Consider the following 26,624-nt stretch of genomic DNA (forward strand, 5'->3'; position numbering starts at 1 on the left):
CTTTTAGAGCACATGGATTGTGGGAAAACCGGAAGAGAAAAGAATCTAGACGTTTGCGACGAGGAGCAGTAGAAGGTTGTTGAAAATCAGGTGGACTGATAAGGTAAGAAATGGCAAGATTCAGCACATAATTGACGAGGAGATGAACACGTGTAAGAGAACAAGAGCCAGTGTGATAGGACATGTGTTAAGACTTCAAGGAATAACTTCCATGGTACTGGGGCGAGCTGTAGAGGGTAAAAAATCTAGAGAAAGACAGAGATTGGAACATACCCAACAAATAACTGAGAACGTTGGAGGTGCAAGTGTCATTCTGTGATGAAGAGGTTAGCAGACAAAACCAGTCATATGTAGGGAAAAGAACAGATGCATAAACGAAATTTACAGAAAACTTTTACCATAAAAAGGAGACAGGTTACTGGGACATCCCATATCGAATTATTGGCCGTGGAAGGATCATCAGAGGGGAAAATAATGAGAGCACACGTAAAATAGAAGATGATAACTGGATTATGCCGGGTGTTGTCTCCCACAACTTCATTGTAGTGGGGCCAATTAGTTTCCTTGTTGTCGACAACGTTCAGCGTACCTCAAAACTGAAGGATATAGAACTACTACTACTACTACTACTACTACTACTACTACTTACATCTACAAATTTGGCTTCAAATACGAGGGTTGGAACTTTAATAGTGGCAACTATTTATTTACAGCTCGTACAAAGTAGGTACGTGTTTCAAAGTTTTATTGGCCGTCAAAGTAGTCACCAGCATTGTGTATAACCCGTTGCCAGCGATGTGGAAGTCGCAGGATTCTCTTAGCAGTGCCAGTTGTGTTGACAGTTCGAGCGGCGAGGTCTGTTACCCGACGAATTTGTAACAGTTCTGAAACGAATGCCGTGAAGTGTGTCCTACAGTTTAGAAACCGATTTGAATTTACGAGGGCTTATGTCAAGGGAGTGCAGTAGGTGGTATAGCACTTCGCAGCCCCATCAGTCAAACAAATCAGTAACAGTTTGCACTGTACGTGCTTGAGCACTGACCTGAAAAATGATGGACAGGTCCTGCAGAAAGTGTCATCACTTCTGTCTCTATGCTCTTCGTTTTTGGAACACAACCTACGACCAACTTAGAGACAGAAGTGATGACACTTCCTGCAGGACCTGATCATCATTTTGCACGACAATGCTCAAGCACATACAGTGCAAACTGTTACTGATTTGTTTGACTGATGGGGCTGCTAAGTGCTATACCACCTACTGCACTCCCCTCACTTACGCCCTCGTGAGTTCAACTCGATTTCTAAACTGAAGGAAACACTTCACGGCATTCGTTTCAGAACTGCTACAAATTCGTCGGGCAACAGATCGCAGCGCTCGAACTGTCAACACAACTCGCACTACTAAGAGTATCGTACGACTTCCACATCGCTGGCAACGGATTATACACAATGCTGGTGACTACTTTGAAGGTCAAAAAAATGGCTCTGAGCACTATGGGACTCAACTGCTGTGGTCATAAGTCCCCTAGAACTTAGAACTAATTAAACCTAACTAACCTAAGGACATCACACACATCCATGCCCGAGGCAGGATTCGAACCTGCGACCGTAGCAGTCGCACGGTTCCGGACTGCGCGCCGAGAACCGCGACTTTGAAGGTCAGTAAAACTTTGAAACACATATGTATTTTGTACGAGCTGTGAATAAATAGTTGCCACTATTAAAGTTCCAACACTCGTATGTGAAAAATTCGGTTTACAAAATAAGTCGCATGACTAAATAAATTAACAGCAATGCAACGCGAAAATCCATGTTTATACGGCCAGTCGCAAATGAGAAAGTATTCTTCGATTTAACATTTGAGTAAGCTAAGTAGGGAAAGACGGGCAACATACACTCTATACAGGGCGAGTATAAATGGTTCGTTCGTTTTAAAAACTTTGTATCTTCCGAAGTAGTACAAGTACAAATATAAGTAATGCATGAATATAACAGTAAACCCACCAAGTTTGCATTTGGAGTCTATAAATGTTCGATGAGTGCCCCTCTGATAACACCACACACGCCCAAGTGGTAGCGTATTTCTTTCCATACCTTAACGTAGCCACATCCTTTCTTTGGTATCCCAGTCCGCGAATTTGAACGCCTGATGGAAGGCATGGACCTCGGCGACGGCCGCTAGGAGGCACTGGCGTATTCTACCAGCGTTGTTGTAGCCACTGCAGCGCTGTCTATGTAGACAAGCCCCTCGTGCACCTGGCGGCCGCTCTTTAAAGCCAGCAGCGCAGACGCTCAGTGTGTCGTGATTTCCCTGTGCTACAGTATTGATCTCGCTACACATCGTTGATTGGTTCCGAATTCGCTACGTTGTAGGTTTGATCCTGGTTTATTCTCTGGACTTGTTCTTCCGCCCTTGGGCATCGCTGTTTCTTGTCCTCCTCTCCTGGTGCCTTTTTGTTTGCTTTCAGCGGCGCGCTGTCGTCGCTCTCGGCCGACCGGAGAGACCCGGCTGCTTTGCGATTCGTTCCTCGTCTTATCAGAGTCCGGTCACTATGGAAGCTCCTGCGGCAGTAGTTGCACTAGCAATTCCATCAGCAGTTTCAACCACGGACTGAACTGCTCCGTCTCCTGACAAATTATCAGGGAAGTGAGTGAATGTTCCATGTTTTTTTATGTTATACTTTGTGAAAAGTTTCACACACGTGAGAATCATCTCATTTTCGTTTCTATGGAACAAAAATTAAATATAATCTAATCTAAGGTGGTACTCTGATACGATCCCTAATGTTCACTCCAGAGGAAAAAGTCACAAGACTTTAGGTCATGCGATCCGGGATGCCAAAGGATCAGAGACACATCATCATTACTGCTACGCTCAATACAACGAAGCAGAAGTTCGTCGCTTAGGTAGAGACGAACATCGATAATCCAACATCTTCGAATTAGAAGTCAGCTGCGGAAACAAACGCAACTGCATTAAATCAAGGCAAGAGATACTCATCACAGTCTAGTCGCAGAAGAAAAACAACCCATGCAGTTCCTTTGTGACACCGCACAGAAAACATTAACGTACTGCAAATCTCGTTCGTGCGCCACAGCTTCACGAGGACTTTCATTGTCCCACGCTCTCATGTAGTGGCGATTAAGCTTTCTAGATAAATGGAATGTTGCTTCGTTGCCGAAAATCGGTTTGGATGCGAAATGTTCATCCTCAAGTGCATCCTGCTTTGTGATGCAAAATTGAAAATGGCGGCCATAATCTTCCGCATTTGATTGTTAAACGAGCTGCAGACGATACGTTTTGAAATGTACCCGCCATCGCAGAATTTTCTACACAGTTTACTGCGGTATTCCAAGTTCCTGGCTTGGATGGACCTTGTAGTCTTTTGGACTGCGTGCGAAAATTTCCTTCGTGCTCTCTACGGTTGCGTCTAGAACACTTGTTCGACCGGTACTTTTCTGTTTATAGAGACAACCAGTGTCCATAAACTGTGGATATCAATGCACAATGCTCTGTTTACATGCAGATTCTTCCCCTTAGTTCCTCCTGAATGCAGCCTGCGCTATTGTAACAGATAACATTTCGCATATTCCAATATCCAAAATCTCTTTTCTTCGTTCGTCGCCATTTTGTCATGACGCGGCACTCGTAACGGCATCTGGTGGACACATTAACAAGTTGGTGAGTTTACGGTACCGTTCATGCATCAATCATATTTGTACACCTACTACAGTGGAAAATATAGAATTTGAAATCAACTAAATATTGATAGTAGCCTTATACAAGCACATTGAGGGGTGAGGGTTCGGATAACAAAGGGCGTGAAACAGTTATTTAATCTTCCTCCTCTTTTGTATCGGAAAATAAACAATGGAAGTAAAGAAAGGTTGAAAAATGGTGTTAAAGTTCAGGTAAGCGATATCAGTCGTATCATGAGGACGGAATGATGTCCTTGTTGAAACTGAGTAGATAATTTGCTGAGCGCAGAATATGGACCCAAGGTGAACCAATTAAAGACGAAAATATCTAGGAGCAGCAACAATAAGTTTAGCAAAAACTGAGCATCGAAGCTGGAGATCACTTAGTAGACGAGGAGGAGGAATTCTGCTACCTTTGTGGCAAAATAACACATGACAGGCGAAGTAAGAATAATATAAGACTAGGACTCTAGTTGCATCATTTAACAACTAGAAAAGCCGACATACAGCATCAGTATAAAAACTGACTGACCGGCGGTTTATAATTGCTACTGCATTGGAAACACCCTTACGTAATTTACTTGACATCAGTCGAGAGTCGAGTGTGTTTCGCATCTCTTCCTGTTTTCTGCCCCTTTCCTCTACTCTTTGGTACTATTTAAATATTACTTATCAGAACTAATGTTTTGACTAATGTTTGCATACTAAAGTAACATAAATATACACACATCAAAAAAAGTTTTGCATCACCCCGGTTCCCAGAACTCCTGAAGATAGACGTTGACCGTGGATGTTGTATCACAGACACTGTCCTTTTTGAGTGTTCAGAGATGTCACTAAACCCGCGTAAAGATGTAAACAGCCCTGCATGAGCAGCGCCTATTAGACGGAGGGGGTCCAACAGCCGACCAGTTCCAATCATTCGACCAGGAAGGAGGTACACGGCTCGTGTTGTCTGCAGTTCAACCATGCCTCGACGGTCAATACCGCGGTTCTATCGCGTCCGCATTGTCACTTTGTGCGAGGAAGGGCTCTCAACAAGGGCAGTGTCCAGGCGTCTTGGAGTGTTATTCGGACATGGAGGAGATACAGAGAGACGGGAACTGTTGATGACATGCCTCGCTCAGGCCGCCCAAGGGCTGCTACTGCAGTGGATGAACGCTACCATGTCGAATAATGCTTTTCGTGCAGACACAGGACGTCGTTTCACGACCCAGACTGTGCGCAATGGGCTGCAAGATGCGCAACTTCACTACCGACGTCCATGGCGAGGTCCGTCTTTGCAACCACGAGACCATGCAGTGCGGTACAGATGGGCCCAACAACATGCCGAATGAACCACTCAGGATTGGCATCACGTTCTCTTCGCCGATGAGTATCGCATATGCCTTCAACCAGACATTCGTCGCTGACTTGTTTGAAGGCAACCCGGTCAGGCTGAACGGCTTAAACACACTGTCCAATTAGGGGAGCAGAGTGGAGGTTCCCTGCTGTTGTGGGGTGACGTTATGTGGGGCCGACGTACGCCGCTGGTGGTCATGGAAGGCGCCGTAACGGCTGTACAATACATGAATGCCATCCTCCGACCGATAGTGCAACCATATTAGCAGACTATTGGCGAGAAATTCGTCTTCATGGACTACAATTCGACCCTATCGTGCATATCTTGTGAATGACTTCCTTCAGGATAACGACGACACTCGACTAGAGTGGCCACCATGTTCTCCAGACATGATCCCTACCGAACATGCCTGGGATAGACTGAAAACGGCTGTTTATGGACGACGTGACCCACCAACCACTCTGAGGGAACTAAACCGAATCGCCGTCGAGGAGTGGGACAATATGGACCAAAAGTGCCTTGATGAACTTGTGGATAGTATCCCACGACGAATAGAGGCATGCATCAATCCAAGAGGACGTGCTACTGGGTATTAGAGGTACCGGTGTGGTCAGCAATCTGGACCACCACCTCTGAAGGTCTCGCTGTATGGTGGTACAAGATGCAATGTGTGGTTTTCTTGAGAAATAAAAAGGGTGGAAATGATGTTTATGTTGATCTCTCTTCCAATTTCCTGAACTCTCGAAACCGAGGTGATGCTAAACTGTTTCTGATGTGTGTACATAACAGTTCAAATTGCTTCAGTTTTTCAAAATGGCTCTGAGCACCATGGGACTCAACTGCTGTGGTTATCAGTCCCCTAGAACTTAGAACTACTTAAACCTAACTAACCTAAGGACATCACACACATCCATGCCCGAGGCAGGATTCGAACCTGCGACCGTAGCAGTCCCACGGTTCGGGACTGCGCGCCTAGAACCGCGAGACCACCGCGGCCGGCTTCAGTTTTTCACTAGTTCATTTTTTCGAGATGAGGATGAAAAGTAAAGCCTCGGAATTTTTACGTGATAGCTCTTCAAACTTTTTACATAAAACAAACATTAACATTCTACAACTTTTCATTTTTACATATTTATTTCTCAACATAGTCATCCTGGCGACGAACACATTTCTCCCAACGAGAGACTAGTTGGTTGATACCGTCACTGTAGAATGTTTGACTTCGTTTACGGAGCCACAACATCACCTCTGCTTGCATCGCATCTTCGCCATAAAAGTAAAGTCTTCGAAGGTGTTCTTTAAGTTTTAGAAACAGCTTACAATCGGATGGATCAAGTCGGGACTGTATGGATGTTGATTCGTGACCGTGAATCCAAGGCGCTAGATTGTTGCAGATGTCGCAGCGCTCGTGTGTAGTCTGACGTTGTCATGCCGAAGGAGAGTGTGTTCCATGTGTAGACAAACTCTTAGAATTCGAAACTTGATTACAGCATTCTCACGCACCGACATAGTTACGTTACACACTACCATTTTCCACGCTACAGTTAAGAGCCCTCTAGCGACAGAGGGCTGCAAATACGCAAGCATGAAGAATAAAGATTTAGAATATCAATAACTTTTTTATTTAAAACGCCTTAAAAGTTTACATAAAAATTCAGTGGCTTTCGTTTCAGTACCCTCTCGTTAAAAGCGCAGCTGGTACTGCTCCCACTATTATTATACATTCAAATGACAGTGTATATTCAAACTGTGACTGCATGTCGTGATTTTATATGATGTTGTTATTGACAACAAGAGTGTCGATTTGTGTCGTATTTAATGGAATGAAAAACCTGCCAGTATCTACAAGGTGGACTACAAAGTTCTTGGAAAACATTAATAACGAAAAAATAAATAAAGTATATCTTCATCTATACAGGTAAATGCATTTTTGTATAGAGTGGAATAGTAGAACACCCTACAGTGAATCTTAAAGAGTTCAACAAAACTGGTTGAACGAAATGACGCTTAAAATTAAACTGTGTGGACTCAATCTAGTGAATGTTTACAGTCATGATCTGCGGAAACTGAAGGGGTCATATGCTTGCTAAACTATAAAACACAAAGAGATTACTACACCACAGGCGATTAAAATTGCTACACCACGAAGATGACGTGCTAAAGACGCGAAATTTAACCGACAGGAAGAAGATGCTGTGATATGCAAATGATTAGCTTTTCAGAGCATTCACACAAGGTTGGCGCCGGTGGCGACACCTACAACGTGCTGACATGAGGAAAGTTTTCAACCGATTTCTCATACACAAACAGCAGTTGACCGGCGTTGCCTGGTGAAACGTTGTTGTGATGCCTCGTGTAAGGAGGAGAAATGTGTACCATCAATTTTCCGACTTTGATAAAGGTCGGATTGTAGCCTATCGCGATTGCGGTTTATCGTATCGCGACATTGCTGCTCGCGTTGGTCGAGATCCAATGACTGTTAGCAGAATATGGAATCGATGGATTCAGGAGGGTAATACGGAACGCCGTGCTGGACCCCAACGGCCTCGTATAGCAGTCGAGATGACAGGCATCTTATCCGCATGGCTGTAAGGGATCGTGCAGCCACGTCGAGATCCCTGAGTCAACAGATGAGGACGTTTGCAAGACAACAACCATCTGCACGAACAGTTCGACGACGTTTGCAGCAGCATGGACTATCAGCTCGGAGACCATGGCTGCGGTTACCCTGGACGCTGCATCACAGACTGAAGCACTTGCGATGGTGTACTCAACGACGAACCTGGGTGCACGAATGGCAAAACGTCATTTTTTCGGATGACTCCAGGTTCCGTTTACAGCATCATGATGGTCTCATCCCGCCGGCCGGTGTGGCCGAGCGGTTAAAGGCGCTACAGTCTGGAACCGCACGTCCGCTATGGTCGCAGGTTCGATTCCTGCCTCGGGCATGGATGTGTGTGATGTCCTTAGGTTAGTAGGTTTAAGTAGTTCTAAGTTCTAGGGGACTTATGACCACAGCAGTTGAGTCCCATAGTGCTCAGAGCCATTTGAACCATTTTTTGGTCTCATCCGTGATTGGCAATATCGCGGTAAACGCACATTGGAAGCGTGTATTCGTCATCGCCATACTGGCGTATCACCCGGCGTGATGGTATGGGGTGCCATTGGTTACACGTCTCAGTCACCTCTTGTTCGCATTGACCCCACTTTGAACAGTGGACGTTACATTTCAGATGTGTTAAGACCCGTGGCTCTACCCTTCATTCGATCCCTGCGAAACCTTCCAATTCAGCAGGATAATGCCCGATCGCATGTTGCAGGTCCAGTACGGGCCTTTCTGGATACAGAAAATGTTCGCCTGCTGCCCTGGCCAGCACATTCTCCAGATCTCTCAACAATTGAAAAAGTCTGGTCAATGGTGACCGAGCAACTGGCTCGTCACAATACGCCAGTCACTACTCTTGATGATCTGTGGTATCGTTTTGAAGCTGCATGGGCAGCTGTACCTGTACACGCCATCCAAGTTCTGTTTGACTCAATGCCCAGGCGTATCAAGGCCGTTATTACGGCCAGAGGTGGTTGTTCTGGGTACCGATTTTTCAGGATCTATGCGCCCAAATTGCGTGAAAATGTAATCACATGTCAGTTCTAGTATAATACATTTGTCCAATTAATACCCGTTTATCATCTGCATTTCTTCTTGGTGTACTAATTTGAATGGCCAGTAGTGTACATTTTCTCAGCGTCCTAAACAAGGTAAAATCTTGAAATCGTCAAGGACAATGACAACTGTTTTAGTAACTGGTGCACTTAGCAGTTCACAACGCGTAATCATACCTTTTCTACCATTGCAATATAAATTTCTTTTCTGTCGCATCATAGTGATTAAATCCTAGACAGCAAAAAATTTCATAATTTTTTTTGTCTGTGCTCAATGCAGTTGAATACTGGGACGCCAACTAACACGTGGAACATCTTAACATTGTTTATTTATATGGTTATTGTTTACATGTTATCCGCAACCAAAGTGGAACCAATTAGTTCACGTGTCTTCCAGGTTATTAATTTGAGTATATGGATACACAGAGTACCAGTTCAGATGTGTATACACAATGGTGACACATACTTTAGTTTAATAACTGTTGAAGACTATGAATTGCTAGAATAAACTTTTTCGGTTTACTTTTAAATTTTAGTGACGTGTAATGAAAGTCAGTCTTCATTTTAGTTCTGTAATTATGAACATTACTATTCCTTTTTACTAGTAATGAATAATACGTTCAAAAATTGTGTCATCGTCAGGATAAAGGATAGTAGTGATGCAGGAAAGTTGAAAGGATTGTGTCATCGTCAGGATGAAGGATAGTAGCGATGCAGGAAAGTTGAAAGGATTCTTTAAGCCGTTTTTTAATCATATCTGTTGCGAATAAGCACTGAAGACACCAAGGCAGTACATGTTTTGCCCTTGTTAAGTAATGGCTAGGCAGACGGAAGTCGTAGAACGTAACAACACACCTCAGTTTACAGCTTACCTGAATTGCCAGAACTCGCTGTCGTCCGGGTTAATGGTAGTATGGTTCCTGGAGTACTTGTTGCCACGTGCGTTTCCAAGCCATACGCCATACGTCGAAGCCAGCGTCTGCCAGAATGTATGCTGCAAGCAAATACTTGAAACCACCACTTATTAATTTGGTTTGATGTACGAGTTACTTTAGCCTGAAACCACAGATGTTGACACAAGACATCAAGTGGTATAGCGCTACGAATGTGTTGCACTGAAGCAACCACTTTCAGCATTCAAAGGAACAGTCGGCGCGGATATTGTGCTACGTGGTTGTAGGATGTTGTGACATGCAGTTTTTTTTTTTTTTTTTTTTTTTTTTTTACTGTTCTATTGAGTAGTCACTCAAAGTGAAAGTAAGTATATCTCAAGTTATTTTAAAATAAATCTGAGAACATACTACCGCTTTAAAGGGTGATTTCAAATGAAACATCTGGATAGTATACAGTTTTGATGTAAAATTTATTAAAGTTTAGGCCCATTTTCGCTTGTTACTTAGGATTATAATGGAGAGGATCAGAAGCAAAAGGGCACAAGTACACTTCTTGTGGTTTTGAGAACTATCTTGAGATCGGAAAATAAACATTCCAACGTTTGTGTGTATTAGACACAAAAATACTTCGTAGCATTTTCCGTTCGCATGCTGGAATAACAGGTTAATACAAATGATAAGTTTTATATCACAATTCGTGATTTCTTTGTATCAAGAATACTGTGAATTAAGAAGAATATGATTCATGTTTTCTCTATAATGATTTACTATTGGTTATTGTTAATTCAGTTATCATAAAATTTAGAGCTATAAAAACATTTTTGTACATTGGGTAACACTAGCGAAACTTAAGAAGAAATAATACTGTTTAATGCATTATTTCACTACTGAAAATATCTCACACCACTTGGGTAGCTTCTCTTTTCTTTCACGTATCATAAAAGGTCATTTAGATAATGTAGGCCTACAACATAAAAATCAGCCTCACCCTAGCACACTGGAATCGCATTCGGGAGGACGACGGTTCAATCCCGCGTCCGGCCATCCTGATTTACGTTTTCCGTGATTTCCAGGCAAATGCCGGGATGGTTCCTTCGAAATGGCACGGCTGACTTCCTTCCCCATCCTTCCCTAATCCGATGAGACCGATGGCCTCGCTGTCTGGTCTCCTTCCACAAAACAACCCCCTCCAGCCTCACCCTACATGAACATAACTGTTTCGTGACATCTTGTAATTAGTTTCCTTTTCGTTTACCGTAGAGCAACACAGAGTGGGATTTCACTTGTATCCTTTTACTACAAAAATTTTACCTGCCCCCCATGCTTTAGTACGTACATATGTGAGCTATTTTACACATATAACACTAGGATAAGAGCATGTCGTTCAATTATTTGAATACAGAGTAAAGATATTTACAGTATTTGTCACAGATTACAAAAACCGCGGTGTTAAATTGACGGTGCAAAGATAAATATACAGTTTGATTTACTGTGGTTTCACACTAAGTTAAAATTTCTCATTGCTGACAGACGAATATTAAACCGTAGTTTTTGTAAAGTAGCTCATTGCTATCTACACCGTACAAGAACAGATGGAAGACATCATTTCTACAAAATACGTATGTGACAGAGGCCAGTTACAGTAAGAGAACTAGAGAGTCACTAACCATAATTTGAAGCACCCAGATCTTCGAGCAGCGCCCGACGTTGTCTTTAGTCCTTTTTACGGTAGCGACTCATGGTGTGGACTGCACAAAAATACCAGAAGCGATAGGGCACCATGTCAGGAGCGTTCAATCCTCGCAAGCTGACCTACACTTACATCAATATTTGTCCTCCTAAAGCGATCAAAGTCAATGGTCTTGCCGCAGAGGTAACATCGGTTCCTGTCAGATCAGCTTGTCGAGTATATGTCCGAAAGAGCAGATGCCATCTTCATATCGTTCAAGGCTAACCGGCTGATGACCTTCTTCAGTTCGGATGCACACGATTTGCCTGAACACTTACGGGACTCGGTGGATTGTCTGCCGCTAGTAATGAGTGTAATGGGCAGGGGCACTACGAATGTAGCGTGTGGACGATAAGGTGTGAATGTGGGTCTCACGGGGAGTGTGCTGGTAATAAATCCCTGCAGTCGCACTATGCTCTGTGCCCTCGGTGGCTCAAATGGATAGAGCGTCTGCCACATAAGCAGGAGATCACGGGTTCGAGTCCCGGTCGGGGCATAAATTTTCAAGTGTCACCGTTGACGTATATCAATGCCCGCCAGCAGCTAATGGAGTTGATTTAATTGTAATTTCATATCTGTGCAATTCCCTCAATACGTTCCAAATGTCAGCTGTAGTCAAAACAGTGTTTTGTGCTGTTGTGAGTGCGTGATGCCGGAGACAAGTGTAACCAAGGTAGTCGAAGTATTTGCTGCTTCAAAGAAGCACCGTATCCAAGATTTATACCGCAGAAAGGAAAAGTGGAAGAACAGCATCCGCTAACTCACAACGCGCACAAAATATCTAATGAGCGATTGTGGCAGGCGGTCACTGAATAGAATTCTAAAATGAAATTTTCACTCTTCAGCGGAGTGTGCGCTGATATGAAACTTCCTGGCAGATTAAAACTGTGTGCCGGACCGGGACTCGAGTCTCTTTTCATATCAGCGCACACTCCGCTATAGAGGGAAAATTTTGTGGTGTCACCGCTAGACACCACACGTGCTAGGTGGTAGCTTTAAATCGGCCGCGGTCCATTAGTACATGTCGGACCCGCGTGTCGCCACTGTGTGATCGTAGACCGAGCGCTACCACACGGCAGGTCTCGAGAGACGTACGAGAACTCGCCCCAGTTGTACGGACGACATTGCTAGCGACTACACGTACGAAGCTTTCTCTCAATTGCCGAGAGACAGTTAGAATAGCCTTCAGCTAAGTCCATGGCTACGACCTAGCAAGGCGCCATTAACCTTATATGGAGAGAGTCTCACTTGTATTATCAAGAGCAATGTACAACAAGAAATTAAAGTTAAGTATACGAGGAGCTCCGTTCTTTTCTTTATAGCTTCCATCACGTATCCTGTTTCAGACTTAACGCCAGTCGGCGTGTGTGTACGTGTGCCTTTCGGCTACCCGTCACTGTGGACTGGCTGCCTTGTCAGTCCATTACAAATTTCATTCTTGAAACAACCTCCAGGCTGTGGCTAAGCCATGTCTCCGCAATATCCTTTCTTCCACGAGTGCTAGTTCTGCAAGGCTCGCGGAGCGGAAGAGCTTCTGTGAAGTTTGGAAGGTAGGAGACGAGGTACTGGCGGAATTAAAGCTGTGAGGATGGGGCGTGAGTCTTGCTTGGGTAGCTCAGTTGGTAGAGCACTTGCCCGAGAAAGGCAAAGGTCCCGAGTTCGAATCTCGGTCCGGCACACAGTTTTAATCTGCAAGGAAGTTTCACTGAATAGGATTGTCACGAAAAATAGAGAGGACCAGAACTCAGAATCATTGCAGGTTTGAATGTCGCAACTTCGAACTCTGTCACCATTAACACAACCTGAAGGGACCTCCAGAAGATCAGATTTTCAGGACGAGCTGGAATCGCAAAACGACTCATCAGGGATGCGAACGTCCAAAACAGTAAGACGTGGTGTCGAAGCCATAAAACCTGGACTACGTAGCAATGATGTACCTACAGCTGCGCCCTTGTGGCACGTTGCACCAATACAGAACAAATGGAAGGACGTCATTTGGTGGGACAAGTCTTGTTTCACACTATGTCCAACTTCTGGGCGAGTTTAAGTCCCATAGTGAAACCAGGCAGGGGCTCGGTGTTGATTTGGGCAGGCATATTGTGGTGAGCCGTGCGTGGCTCGTGTCCGTGCCATATCTCATTTGACATCCTGTTTTTACTGTACTACCACCTCGTTATGTTAATTTCAGTTACTGGTGTCACTGAGTTGCCGCCTTGCCGGCCCGTCAGCGGCAGCAGCGGCGTTTATCGATATAAGCCCTGGCGTATTATCTTTGCTGACTGCTTTTACTTCCCGGTTCTCGTGTGTTGTTAGTTCGGCTCTGCCAGTTAGCTGGAACGCGCTAGCAGTGGAGTTCGGAGCTGGCAGTGTCTGACTTAGAACGCGGCAGTTCAGTCGGACCGTGGCTGCAGTGAGGTCGGGACAGCCATGACTCGGCCGACGGTTGCCGATACATATCACTTGAGTGCGGACCACCTTGGTTGGTCGTCGGTCGGTTGTCTTGTCGGACGACGTGTATGTTGGCCGGCGATCGCTTATGGGTTGCCTATGTGTGCCGACTCGTGATTCGTCCTTGTTATTGCACAGTCACTGTCGTTGGTATTTTCTAGTCCTTCATGCAAGTGTTCGTGAAACTGTGTGATAGATTGTGATGTCGACCGCTCAGTTATTTTAGTGCTTTCGCCGTGCTGATGTGTGGCAGTCGGTCGGTTAATGAGAATCAGCCAGGAAATCTCCGCGCGGCACAGTGGGCTGGGCCCACTGGCGGTCTCTAAGCAGCGTCGGAGTGTGTAGGAGCTGTTCCCATTGCTACGAGGTTCGTGGCTCACCTACCCAGTACATCAAAGTTGAGTGGTGATTTAATTACCGAAGCCAGACCGTTAACATTTTGCCGTTGGTTTTCACGGTTGGCTGCCGGCCGTGGTGGCCAAGCGGTTAAAGGCACTACAGTCTGGAACCGCGCGACCGCTACGGTCGCAGGTTCGAATCCTGCCTCGGGCATGGATGTGTGTGATGTCCTTAGGTTAGTTAGGTTTAAGTAGTTCTAAGTTCTAGGGGACTGATGACCTTAGAAGTTAAGTCCCATAGTGCTCAGAGCCATTTGAACCTTTTTTTTTTTTTTTCACGGTTGGCTGTTGGGGGTATTCCCGTGAGCAACAGCGAGTGTTCGAGTTAGCGAAGGTTTGGCCACTATCCGGTACAGTTTAACTATATTTTTGTTATTTGAAGTCCAAGTGCACCAGCGGAATTTTCTGCCTTGTGGCCGTTAGCGTTCCGGTTACCTGCCCTGGCCGCTGACGTAAAATTAAGGCAGTGTCCTTTCCTCACCGTGTTGTCGCTGTCCAACAGGTGTGTGTTGTTTTGGCAGCTTATGCATAGTTGGTTGTGGGCGGCTACGCTTTTTACGTTTTAGCTTTGGAGTTCCTTATGCACTGGTCGGGTGGAAAGCAAGTCGTCTTGTCGGTGGGTCCGTTGACTCTCTTGGTTGGGCTGCCGACAGATCGGATGTAGTTGGGCCGACTACCTGTCTCCCCTAAGCGAACGTTAATATTTCAAGTGCAGACCGACCCCCGGAAACTTCTGAGCGCCTCTGTCCATACTGCCTTTCCTTATTGGTGTTAGACTGTGTATTTTAATGGCTTATAGCCGATGCTTTGAATTTGTATGCTTTTAGTTGGGCTTCAAATAATGGGCCATCAGCCGCTTTAAAATTGAAAGTTCCTTACTTGTCAAGTCTTGCGTTGTTTGGGCCTTCAGCCTCATGTAAAATATTTTTTTGGGTAAAGCTTTGGGCCTTCTGACTTTTGAAAATTTATTGTAGTTGTGTTTTTCAATAATGGGCCTTCAGTCGCTTTTAAATTTAAATTTAAATTCCTTAATTGTTAAATCTTACATTGTTTGGGCCTTCAGTCTTTGTAAAGTATTGTTTAAAGATAAAGCTTTGAGCCTTCTGCCTACTAAAAATTATTTTAGTTGTTTTAAGAAATCGGCCTTCAGCCGTTTTTAAATTAAAGTTCATATCTTTCAAGTATCAGACTGTGTGGGGCCTTCAGCCTAATTGAAGATAAAACCATCTGCCATGTGTGTGTGTGTGTGTGTGTGTGTGTGTGTGTGTGTGTGTGTGTGTGTGTTTTTTTCAATTAATTTTACCTGCAGTTTTAAATCATGGGCCTTCAGCCGTCTTTAAATTAAACTTGTTTGCTTCTCAAGTGTTAGAGTTATTGGGCCTTCAGCCAAGTTATAGAACTTACTTATGTGAGGCCTTCTGCCTTCTAAATATTCTGTTTTGAGTCTGAATTTTAAGTTAATGGCTTTCAGCCGTTTTTAAATTTAAGTCCTTAAGGCATAAGGTAGTGTGGCCTATTCAGCCAATAACTAAGTTCAAAAATTTTTGCTGTATTGTTTGGACAACTAAATAAAGTTATATGTGTTTAAGTGTAACTGACAGCCCCTTTTTGGCACCGTTCCACAATTCCAACTGCCGTCCGGAGTGGCCGTGCGGTTCTAGGCAATACAGTCTGGAACCGCGCGACCGCTACGGTCGCAGCTTCCAATCCTGCCTCGGGCATGGATGTGTGTGATGTCCTTAGGTTAGTTAGGTTTAATTAGTTCTCAGTTCTAGGCGACTGATGACCTCGTAAGTTAAGTCGCATAGTACTCAGAGCCATTTGAACCATTTTTGAACAATTCCAACTACCTCTTCTGTCCCGCGGCCTTAAGCAGGGCCCATGGTTACTGCCAAGGATTATGTGACCATTTTGGCTGATCAGGTCCATCCCATGGTACAGTGTTTATTCCCCAATGGTGATGCTGTGTTCCAAGACAAGACTAACTGTCCATCGTCTAGTACTGGTTTTGTGAGCACGAATATGAACCATCGGATCTCCCTTGGCTACCACATTCGCCGGATCTCTATACCGTAGAGCATTTGTCGTCTTCTTTGTAGAGAACGGCGCGTGGTCGCTATCGACATCCAGAATCGTTACCTGAACTTGGCATCATTCTTCAGGAATAATGGTATGAGATACCCTTGTAAATCATAAGGCGCCTGTATTTCTTTATTTCGTGTCGAAGCTCTTTGAATGCCAACGGATTCCCTACACCGTATTAGGGGCGGTAATGTGTTTTTCGTGCTTGCTTATTTTTGTGCACCCCCTGTATATTTAGAGATATACTTTCTTTGTATCCTCGATTGATGCTGGGCAAAAAGAATTTCGAATGAGACGGTTTATATTTATAGAACAATTGTGTTTATGTGACCCTTTTGTGAGAAGCAGTTAACCAAACAATTTAGATTGTAAGCCGACAGGTCTGCGCGTTGTTGCTGATGCGGCGCCTTACCAAAAGCCTTGTCGGGCCCCATGACTACCCAGTCCGCGGCGCTGGACTCGAGGCCGTGGACGAGCAGGATGGGGTAGCCGGACGGGTCCTTGGCCTTAGGGCTGGAGGGGATCCGGTACATGCGCAGAATGTAGCAGTCATTCGTCGTCGCGAAGTGCTCCTCCACTGGGTAGCCGTACTTCCGGATCAGCTCGGGCTGCAACCAACGACGTACAGGACACTTAGGCCACAGGAGAAGGTCAAAATCGTAGTGGTGTCAGCGTTCTGATTCATTCCTGATGCCGTTCAACCTCAGCTGAGAAAATAACACCAATCAGTACGGAGCTGAAGGCGGGCAAATGTTGTTGCACTTTGCTGCCACAATAGACAATTCACATTTCGCGGTGTGCTGGTTGCCGACATGGTAGCTCGGCGTGTTCTCTCAGGAGGCTAGCCACTCTGTGTAGTGAAAAATAAAAGCTGGGTAAAGTTCTCATCGATTCGATCTGAAAGGTGTCATGCGACATCCGCGCAGAACCATTGACGAAAGGAAGACGAAGAGACAAACCGAAAGAAAGAAGACGTAAAAAGTAGTTAGTCTCGCTGCGTCTAGATACAGGTCGGAGATTCTCTTCTATCGAGGACTAGGTGTTTGTCTTTTAGTAATCCTCTCTCATCTTCATCGCGATGGTATGCAAGTCGCCGAAGTGGTGTCAAATAGAAAGATTTACACCAGCCGACTGAACAACCCCAGAGAACAGCCCCATGCGAACATTTCGCCACAATAGAGTGGCCGCCTGAAGCTGTGGTCATGAAACAACATTAATAGTCGATAAAAGGAAAAGCATTTTCGCGAGACGTGAAGACAACGTGTTAGATCACCTGGTCACCAGTAGTATCGAAGTTTTTAACAGGGAATCACTAATAACAGCCCCGGTACAGCATCACTCAGTACGAATGTTGATAGTAATACAAACATAGGAATATATTTCTGCTTGGTAAGAGCGACAAACAACGCATTTCAGATTTACAAATAGTTTTATGCTGCGGCCATCTGCAGCTGAAGTGATCCATATTTGATACACCACTTCCAGCTGAATATGAACCTTTATTTACGGCAACACGAACGGTTTTGTGATATTAAATCACATCGCTATGTTCTGTAATCTTCAATAGGAGTCTGGAGTGTGACTGTACGGCGAGCGGTTGGAGGGATGCCTTCCGCCGCTTCCTGATACGATGTTAATTCTCTTTTAACACGTCAATTTTCCCAATTGATGAATTTGATTCGTGACCCCCTGCTTGTTGCTGATAACATCATTTTGTTTAACGAAGATTGATTACCCTCCTCCACTTTCTTGGGCTTACTGTTTTAACGACGTTTGTACACTTGAGGATGTTATCTAATATCATGAAACCGGTCGTGCTCCCATAAACAAAGGTTCATATACAGATGGAAGCGGTGTATATGTCAAATATACGTTTTAGGTTACTTGAGCGGTCAGAGCCAAAAATGCTTCTTCAGGACCGAGAATGCTGAGCTTCAATGGACAGAGTTCAAGAGTATTGTACACTACTCCTTAGACAGGCATGCGTCCAGTAGAGTTGTGAGGAATGGGGAAGACCCACCCCGGATCGATAACCGTGTTAGAAAGCTGCTCCAAAAGAAATGAGAGCTTCACTGCAAATTTAAATGTAGCCACAGCTCACAGACAAACAATAAGTGAACGGTACCAAAATTAGCGTAAGAAGACACACGAGTGAAGCGTACCACGAATTCGAAAGTAACTACCAAGTTGACAGTAAATCGAAATAAGTTACGGTTTAGCGTTAAATCAGTACCGTAAATGGGTCGAAGCCGTCTGTCCAAACAGTCTTTGATCATAATGGCATTGAAACGGACGGTGATACAGAGAAAACTGAAATACTAAACGCCTTTTTCCATAACTGTTTCACTGAGGACTATGATTCGTTCTTTCAGTCGTCGCACAGACGTCAAAATGGCACCTATCGAAACATGTTACCATAGGATAGAAAAGCAGTTGAAATCACTCAACAGATGAAGGCCACTGAGACTGATGGAATACCAATAAGATTGCACGTGGAATATACGAAAACAATTGCTCCTTTTTCTAGTAACAGTGTGCCGTAGGTCGCTGAAGGAGCAGAACGTTGCTAGTGATTGGAAAATAAGCGCAGATCATTCTCGTTTCCAGGGAGATTCGTTGAACAGACAGACAAAACAATGGGCCCTACATCTCTGACGTCGGTCTGTTGTAGAGTTTTAGAGGATGTTTGTTTAATGCTCGAATATTATGACACTTCCGGAGACAAAAATCTCCTCTGTAGTAATAAACATGGGTTCAGGAAGAAAATATCAAATCCAGCTCGTTCAGCGGTGTCCGATTTGATGCAATGTTCCTTGATTTTCGCAAGACTGTTTCCGCGCTGCTGCCTAAATGAGAAAATAGGAGCATATGGAATATGAGGCCCACTATGTGGCTAGAGTGAAAAGTTTCTAGCAAACAGAACACAGCATGCCATTCTCAACGGAGAAAACTCCTCAAGCGTAAAAGTAATGCCATCGTACCCAAGGGAGAGTTATAACACAGTATTTATAAATCACTTAGAGTTCCATGAGGCTATTCGCGACTGACGATGTTGCATACAGGAAGTCGCAACGCTAGAAGATCGTATTGATTTGCAGAAGGACCTGCAGAGGATTTATGCTTGGTACAGGGACTGGGCAGTTGACCATCACATAAACAAATGTAACGTATTGCATAGAAAAGACAGAAAGACCCTTTGTTTTATGACTACACGATTTCTGAAGAATGACTGGGAGCAATCACATTCATGAAGTATCTAAGAGCATGCGTTCAGAGAGATTTAAAGTGGAACGACCGCATTAAACTAATCGTACTTAAGGCCGATGTCAGACTGAGGTTTATTGCAAGAATCCTCAAGAAGTGTAGTCCACCCACAAAGGATGCAACTTACAAAGGCTTCGTTCAGTCAGTACTTTAATATTGCTTGTCTCGGATTTTACCAGGTAGGACTGAGGGAGCACATGAAGAAGATATCAAGAAGAGCAGCGCATTTAGTTACACGGTCGTTCAGCAACCGCGAAAACGTCACGGATGCTCAGACATCTCCAGCGGCAGATGCTGCAAAATATGCGTTCTGCATCATGGTGTGGTTTACTGATAAAACTCCAAGAGTGTACGTTCCTAGAAGAACCAACCAGTACATTGCTTCTTCCTACGTGTATCTGCAGAAATGACCACGAACGTAATTAGAGATTCGAGCCTTACCTCCTGCGAACCATTCGTGACTGGAACACGAAACGGGGAAATAAAAGCGGTACAAAAAGTAGCCTAGCCACACAGTTCAGGATGCTTCCGGAGTATAGACGTAGATACACATGTAAGCGGGCCGTAAAACTCTTTAAATTATCACACACCTGATTGGGAACACAGACGTTACACAAATTCGGTGCTGCTAGTTACTAAATTGCCCACACAGGGCATCAAATAAATAAAAATATAATCTCAAATGTGAATGTGTCTACATCTACGCTCCTGAGGCTACCTCATGGTGAGTGGCGGAAGGTACTCTGTGTAAAATGGTCACTTCCCCCCCTTTTCCAGTTCCAGTCGGGAATGGTTCATGGGAAGGACGATTGTTGGTAAGCTGATGCATAAGCTCGAATTTCTCTGATTTTATCTTCACAGCCTTTAGACAAGATATACGTAGGAGAGGGTAATACCTTTGTAGAAACGTGCGCTCTTGGAATTTTAAAAGTAAACCACATCATTAAGCATAACGCCTCATCGGAGTTGGAAGGACGTCTCCGATAATCTTCCGCCGTTAATGAAATGAATCTGCCTGTGACGAAAAGTGCTTTTCTTCTTTGGATCCGGTCCTGTCTAGCAACCCCATCGGGAATGGATATCAGACTAACTAGCAATATTCGAACATCCGTCTAACGAAGGTTTTGTTTGCTAGTTAGGAACTACACCGTTAACTTTCCGAGAGAAGCGGAGCTCTACGATAATGATTCGTCACATACTGATGAACCGAAATCTGGAAACGCATTTTAGTTGCTGTCGTCATGAGAGGAGTTAATAATTTACTGAAAATGACGTCCACGGTTCAAAAAATGGTTCAAATGGCTCTGAGCACTATGGGACTAAACATCTGCGGTCATCAGTCCCCTAGAACTTAGAACTACTTAAACCTAACTAACCTAAGGACATCACACACATCCATCCCCGAGGCAGGATTCGAACCTGCGACCGCAGCAGTCGCGAGGTTCCGTACTGAAGCGCCTAAAACCGCTCTGCCACCGCGGCCTGAGTCCACAGTTAAAAACATGCAAAGGTTAAACGAGCGTCGTGGCAAAAAATACAGCGAATGCGCCATTTCGATGGTGGAGGCTGTGCCGGTATAGGAAACCAGTGTGGCAGAAAGAATATGGACAGTTATTACGGCCCAGCGAGTAGGCCTTATGCCCTCGTCCTCCCACGCAGTTGTTATAGCGCTATTTTTTGAAAGTGCAAGCTTACCGGAATGTGGTGCTAGACAGCTCGGGAAAGGGTCTGGCCGCCCCCACGTGCGCCCCATTCTGTTTGCCAGTCAGACCAGAAAAGGTCAATACGTCCCCCATTCCGTTTGGGCTCCGGGACCGAACAGCAGCTGTAGCTTTGTCGCCGTTTGGGACCACAACTTGTTACAGGCATACACAGTTCAACTGTTCATTTCTTTGAACATAACATAGCACTGTTGTTCGATTTACTGCTGTTTCGTTCGCTTGGTGTGTTGATGAACTGCAACTTCTACTACAAACCAACTCCGCCAGCCATGTACGAACATTCATCAAGCCTTGCCCTCCCCCTCTTTTGTCACCTTGATTTGCTCTTCTCATGGACCAGCACTCTCTCTCCGATTCCGTCTCAGTTGATCATGTCTTGTTTTCATTTCCTGTGGCTTTCTTTCATCGAGTAAAGTCACTGAAGGCTGCCATTGCCTTAATATTGTTCCATTCTGATTTAAGACTAAATCTCTGAGTTTATTTCTCTTAAATCTTTTACCTATTAGTGTTGTGAAACCCTACAACATTTTCTCAGAATCCAAACATATCATTGACCCCCTGCCATGTTCGCTCGAATTCTGAATTGGAAATCAAACTAAAATCCCAAGTAACATTTACCTCGTCCGCAAACAGGTTCAAGTTCTTTTTGTTTAGGCCGTCTGGGCTTGCGAAATCTGTGCTAGAATCCAAGGGTTTGGTAGCGCAGCAAGCATCTGCAACTTTACATTTCACTTCACTCATTCCTACGTTGCCATGTTTTACTACCCGTCAATCTCATTTTCAGGCATTTGTAATACCTTTTGTGTCATTCATTTGTTGCGTTTTTGTATTTTCCCCTTTCGTCAGCTAAATTCAATATCTTGCATGTTACACAAGAATGTCTACTGCATCTTGCCTTTTTGCCTGTTGTCTCTCAAAGCTGTTTGATCGTCTTGTAATGTATTCCTTTCTCCTGCTTCAGTCACTGGTTGCCTAATGCTCTCTCTGAAACTCCAAACAACTACTGGTTCTCTCTATTTATCTACGTCAGTTTTAATCTAGAGTGTCCTCAATTTGAATCTCTAGTTCAAAACCAAATAATTATGGTGAGTGTCCACGTCTGGTCCTGGAAACATGTTAGTTTAAAATTTGGTTTCGAATTCTGCGTCTTACGATTATCTAATCTGTCTGAAACGTCTCCTCACGCTAGGCGTCTTTCATGTACACACCCTACTTTTATGATTCTTAAACTAATTACTAGCAGTTATTAAATTATCATGCGAAAATTTCTGCCAGGCGGCTTCCCCTTTCATTTATTTCCCCCAGTGCATGTCCTCCTACCTATTCTTCCCACCCGTCTTTTTCCTATTATCGATTTCAAGTCCCCATAATTAAATTTCATTCATCATCTGCGGAGCCAGTCGGCTATAGGCGTATGAAGTTGTACTCGTGTAGTGGGTGTTGGCTTCGAGTCTACCTTGGGTACGATAATGCGTTCACTATTCTGTCCGTACCAGCTTAACTGCGTTCTTATTCTCTTATTCATTATCAGAGCTGTTGATCAATTACCCTTATTTGGTTTTCCGTTGATAAGCTTGTACTGACTAGACCAGAAGGCTTGTACCTTTTACCACAGCACTTCATGAATTATCACTGTATCCAGCTTCAACTTATCTATCTCCATTTTTAGGTTCTCCGACCTTCCTACCTAGTTAAAGTATCCAACATACCACTTCGACCCATAGGACACCACTTTCGTTTCTACTGAAGACAATTTTCGGCCCAGGGATCTGAATAGGGGCTATTTTATCTCTGGAATATTTTACCAAATAGGACGTTATCATCATAACAGCATACAGTCTAGCTGCATGTCTCAGGAAATATAACGGCTGCAGTTTCTCACTGCGTTCAGACGGTCGCGGAAATGTTACAACCCCGATCAAACACCTAGACTATTGTCCCTGCAAATACTGAAAAAGCTGCTGTCCTATATGTTTTTCTGACGTCTCTACAGATACTCCTCTGATGTCGCTGCATCCACAGTGTGGTTATCTGTATCTTAGAGGCACACCAATCACCCCATTTGGGAAGGGTAATGTTTTTATAGGGAGTATCGAATAATGATTATGAAATATACTCGAAATATAATGTGATGACCCCATGCACCTTTCACATTGTTCTCTCTGCTCAAGTGTGTTTAAACGTATGCATAAAAAAACTCCACCACTTAGCTTTGTCACCCTGTGATTTACCCAACATTACTTTAGGTGAATGAAAGGCCATGGCCGATTATGAATCCCATTACTGTCCCACACGATATTGTACACTATGACTGTCGACGTTGGCCTCTAAGTTTCCCCCCACCTGTAAGCAATCATGCAATTTATTTTAACATAATCGAGTATTTGTAGCAAGATTACCACTGCCATTATTAACGCTGCACTCTCATATCAGTAGCTTTGTTATGATGAGCGATGGTGAGTAAGCAAGCTGCTGTCCACGCAATAACGTCAGCTGCCCTCATGTGTGTGACAATTCGGGTAATCATAGCTCGTGACGTGCACCTGTCCACTCTGCCCCGCCCCTGCACCCCTCAGGTTTCAAGCTGTCACTATATCAAATTTCATCGAAATCGGTTCAGCGTGAAAACGTAGAAGACAGAGTCATTTTCTCATTCAATAATATTGGCATCGAAGTGCGAATTAAAGACGTTGAGGATTGTATGAGCACTGTATTCACTGAATTGAACCGTATTATGTTGAGTATGTCAAGTAATAAAAGCATTTCTACAAATATGACGAAATTCAAATAACTTTTTCAAAGTGTAAATATGTTTCCCTATTTGCATTATATTCAATACATTTGCTACTGAGTTAATAAAACTAACCACGGCACCTATTCGTTCTTTAGTTTATTACGAAACTAACAGCACCATCTGACCAGTCTTTGGTGTACTACGTCGTGATGATCGTGTCACTGAGGTGCACTTCTGAACTACCGATAAGGGAACCTTGCGGTCTCGGAAATTCTGTTCAGAATGGGACTTCGCAGGTAAGAAGTATACCACAAGGGAGTCCACCATAAAAGTGTAAAGCACACTAGCCAGAAGATTCCGAGAAAACGGGCTCTAAAGTTTTACATGCAGCGCATATACAGGACGCTTCATACATTACGGCAGGACAGCGGAATGGTCATGTCTGTAGCGACCGCGCTTGCCTTGTGGGCGATCTAGGTTCGATCCTACCTTTCGATCACTCTTTATTTTGCTTTTTAATTGTTTAAAAATTGTAATAACTTTCAAATGAAGTTAATGACTTAAAATAATATCCATTAAGTTATAAAGAATTTTATTTTATTTATGGAGCGACTGTTACAGCTACCTAACATAAACTTAGAATTATAGCTAATATTGTTTTTAAAAATATTAATAAGTGCAAATGAATTTTTAATGAAGATAAATTAAACGTTATTCATCTTCTGATACTTTCACGATGTCTTCATAACCAGACATTTTTAATTCGCAATATTTTAAAAATTCCGACACATTATACAGAACAGAACTCTACAATCTCTGTGAAAGTCAATAACGATCTGGCACGTTCGTTCGAGTTTCTAGAGGAATACGCGTGGGTACAGCTGTATGTATCGTACTCTGCAGGTGAGGACCATTAGCCGATTAGTTCCATGAGGTTCTTGACACTTCCTGCCCTACCTGTTTGTATGTACAATAGGGCAACAACTATACTCTTCTAAGTAAAAAACTGGTTCGTCAAATTTACAACGATTATTTTTAACCTCTGCACAGTTTACATTATCTTCAGATTTGCAATAACGTTTTAAGTGGAGTAGGACGTCAAAAATTTTAAAAATTTGGTTTTTCAAAAATTTGCCTCTTTTGTAGCGCAAATCTTTTGGAATAGTTTGATGTATAAAACATATATATTTGAGAGATTATAAGACACGTTATTTTGCGTTAAGTGTACCAAGATAATGCACCACACCCCTTTGCACAGCATTCGTCTGTCATACATAATGAAGAATATCATCACATGAATTCTCTACTAACTTCTGTAATGGAAGCTATCAAACTTATATTCAGGGATATTGCAAATGAAAACTTATTGAAGAAATGTCTCCATGGCGGTACGCAAAACCCAAATGAAAGTTTTAACAACTGTGTATGGGAAATATTGCCAAAAACCATTTTTGTGGGAAGAAATACACTTGCTATTGGTGTTTATGATGCAGTTTCACGTTTTAATGATGGTGTAAAAAGCAGGGAATATGTTTTAGAGAAAATGGGAATTAATTCCGGAGTGAATGGCATCAAAGCTCTGTATGTGATAGACACAGAGCGTGTATTGAAAGCAGATAAATCATTTTTGTAGGTGATAAAATCAAGAAGAGTGCATCATAGGAAAGTGAAAAGGAAGAAGATTCATATACCTTAAAGTATGGTTTGTATGCTGCGCAAAATTCATCGAAGAATCTCTCCTACTCACGAAAAAAGTGTACCTACAACAACAAATGCAGCCAATAGCACGTGAAAAAATGACGAAATTTCACATGTAAAAAATTTAATTTTATTATGTTTTTGAACTTCCACTGCTATGAGTGTGTATCCTGAATGCTTAATGGTCATGTTGACACAGTTGTATGAAATTATTTGTAAAACTGTAGATAGTGGAAATTAAAATGTCCTTAGGTGCCTCTGCAGCTCCAAGTCTGCCCGTTTGACGTCCTACCCCCTAAAGACAATAGTAATTAAAGCTTTAATTTACCCCCAACAAAAAACATTTGAAATTATTCAATTTTTCAGAAAGAAAATATCAGTTGTGATTCACATTTATGTTATTACCTGCAACAATAATTTCATAAATAAAATAAAATTCTTTATGATTTCTTTGATAATATTTTAGGTCATTAACTTTGTTTAAAAGTTGCCATAATTTTTAAAACAACTAAAAAAGAACAAATCAAATGTTATTCCAAGACAGGATGGAAGATGGGTTGTCCACGTGGCAAGCGATGCCGCTACGGGCGTACCAGAGTATGTAAAGTGACTGGTACGTTAACTGCACGTAAGACTTTAGAGCCCTTTTTCTCGGAATATTCTGGGTAGTGCGCTTTACAACTTTTATGGGTGGACACCCTTGAGGTATGCTACTAACCTGTGAAGTCCCGTACCGAATTGAATTTCCGAGACCGTTGGACATTCGGATTTTTATGAAAAAGAATTCATATGTTGTCCCAAGCTACGATAGAGCTATCTGTGAAAACCCCGAGAAAAATCGTCTTTTACACACATCAAAAAATGGTTTGCATGAGCCCGGTTCCCAGAACTCCTGAAGATAGACTCTGACTATGGATATTGTATCACAGACATAGTCCCTTTGACTGTTCAGAAAA

General features: G+C 43.3%; 1 protein-coding gene and 1 non-coding gene across 2 annotated transcripts in view; one reads left to right on the top strand and one right to left on the bottom strand.

The window, feature by feature from the left end:
- The window catches only part of LOC126199208 (lipase 3-like), a 122,652-nt gene that overhangs the window by 70,264 nt on the left and 25,764 nt on the right, over positions 1–26,624 (bottom strand). The gene's annotated exons all lie outside the window — the stretch shown is intronic.
- Trnas-aga (transfer RNA serine (anticodon AGA)) lies at positions 12,927–13,001 on the top strand. The gene has a single exon. It is a non-coding gene; the product is annotated as a tRNA-Ser (tRNA).

Source organism: Schistocerca nitens, chromosome 8 (assembly GCF_023898315.1).
Source record: "Schistocerca nitens isolate TAMUIC-IGC-003100 chromosome 8, iqSchNite1.1, whole genome shotgun sequence".
Classification (NCBI taxonomy): Eukaryota; Metazoa; Arthropoda; class Insecta; order Orthoptera; family Acrididae; genus Schistocerca; species Schistocerca nitens.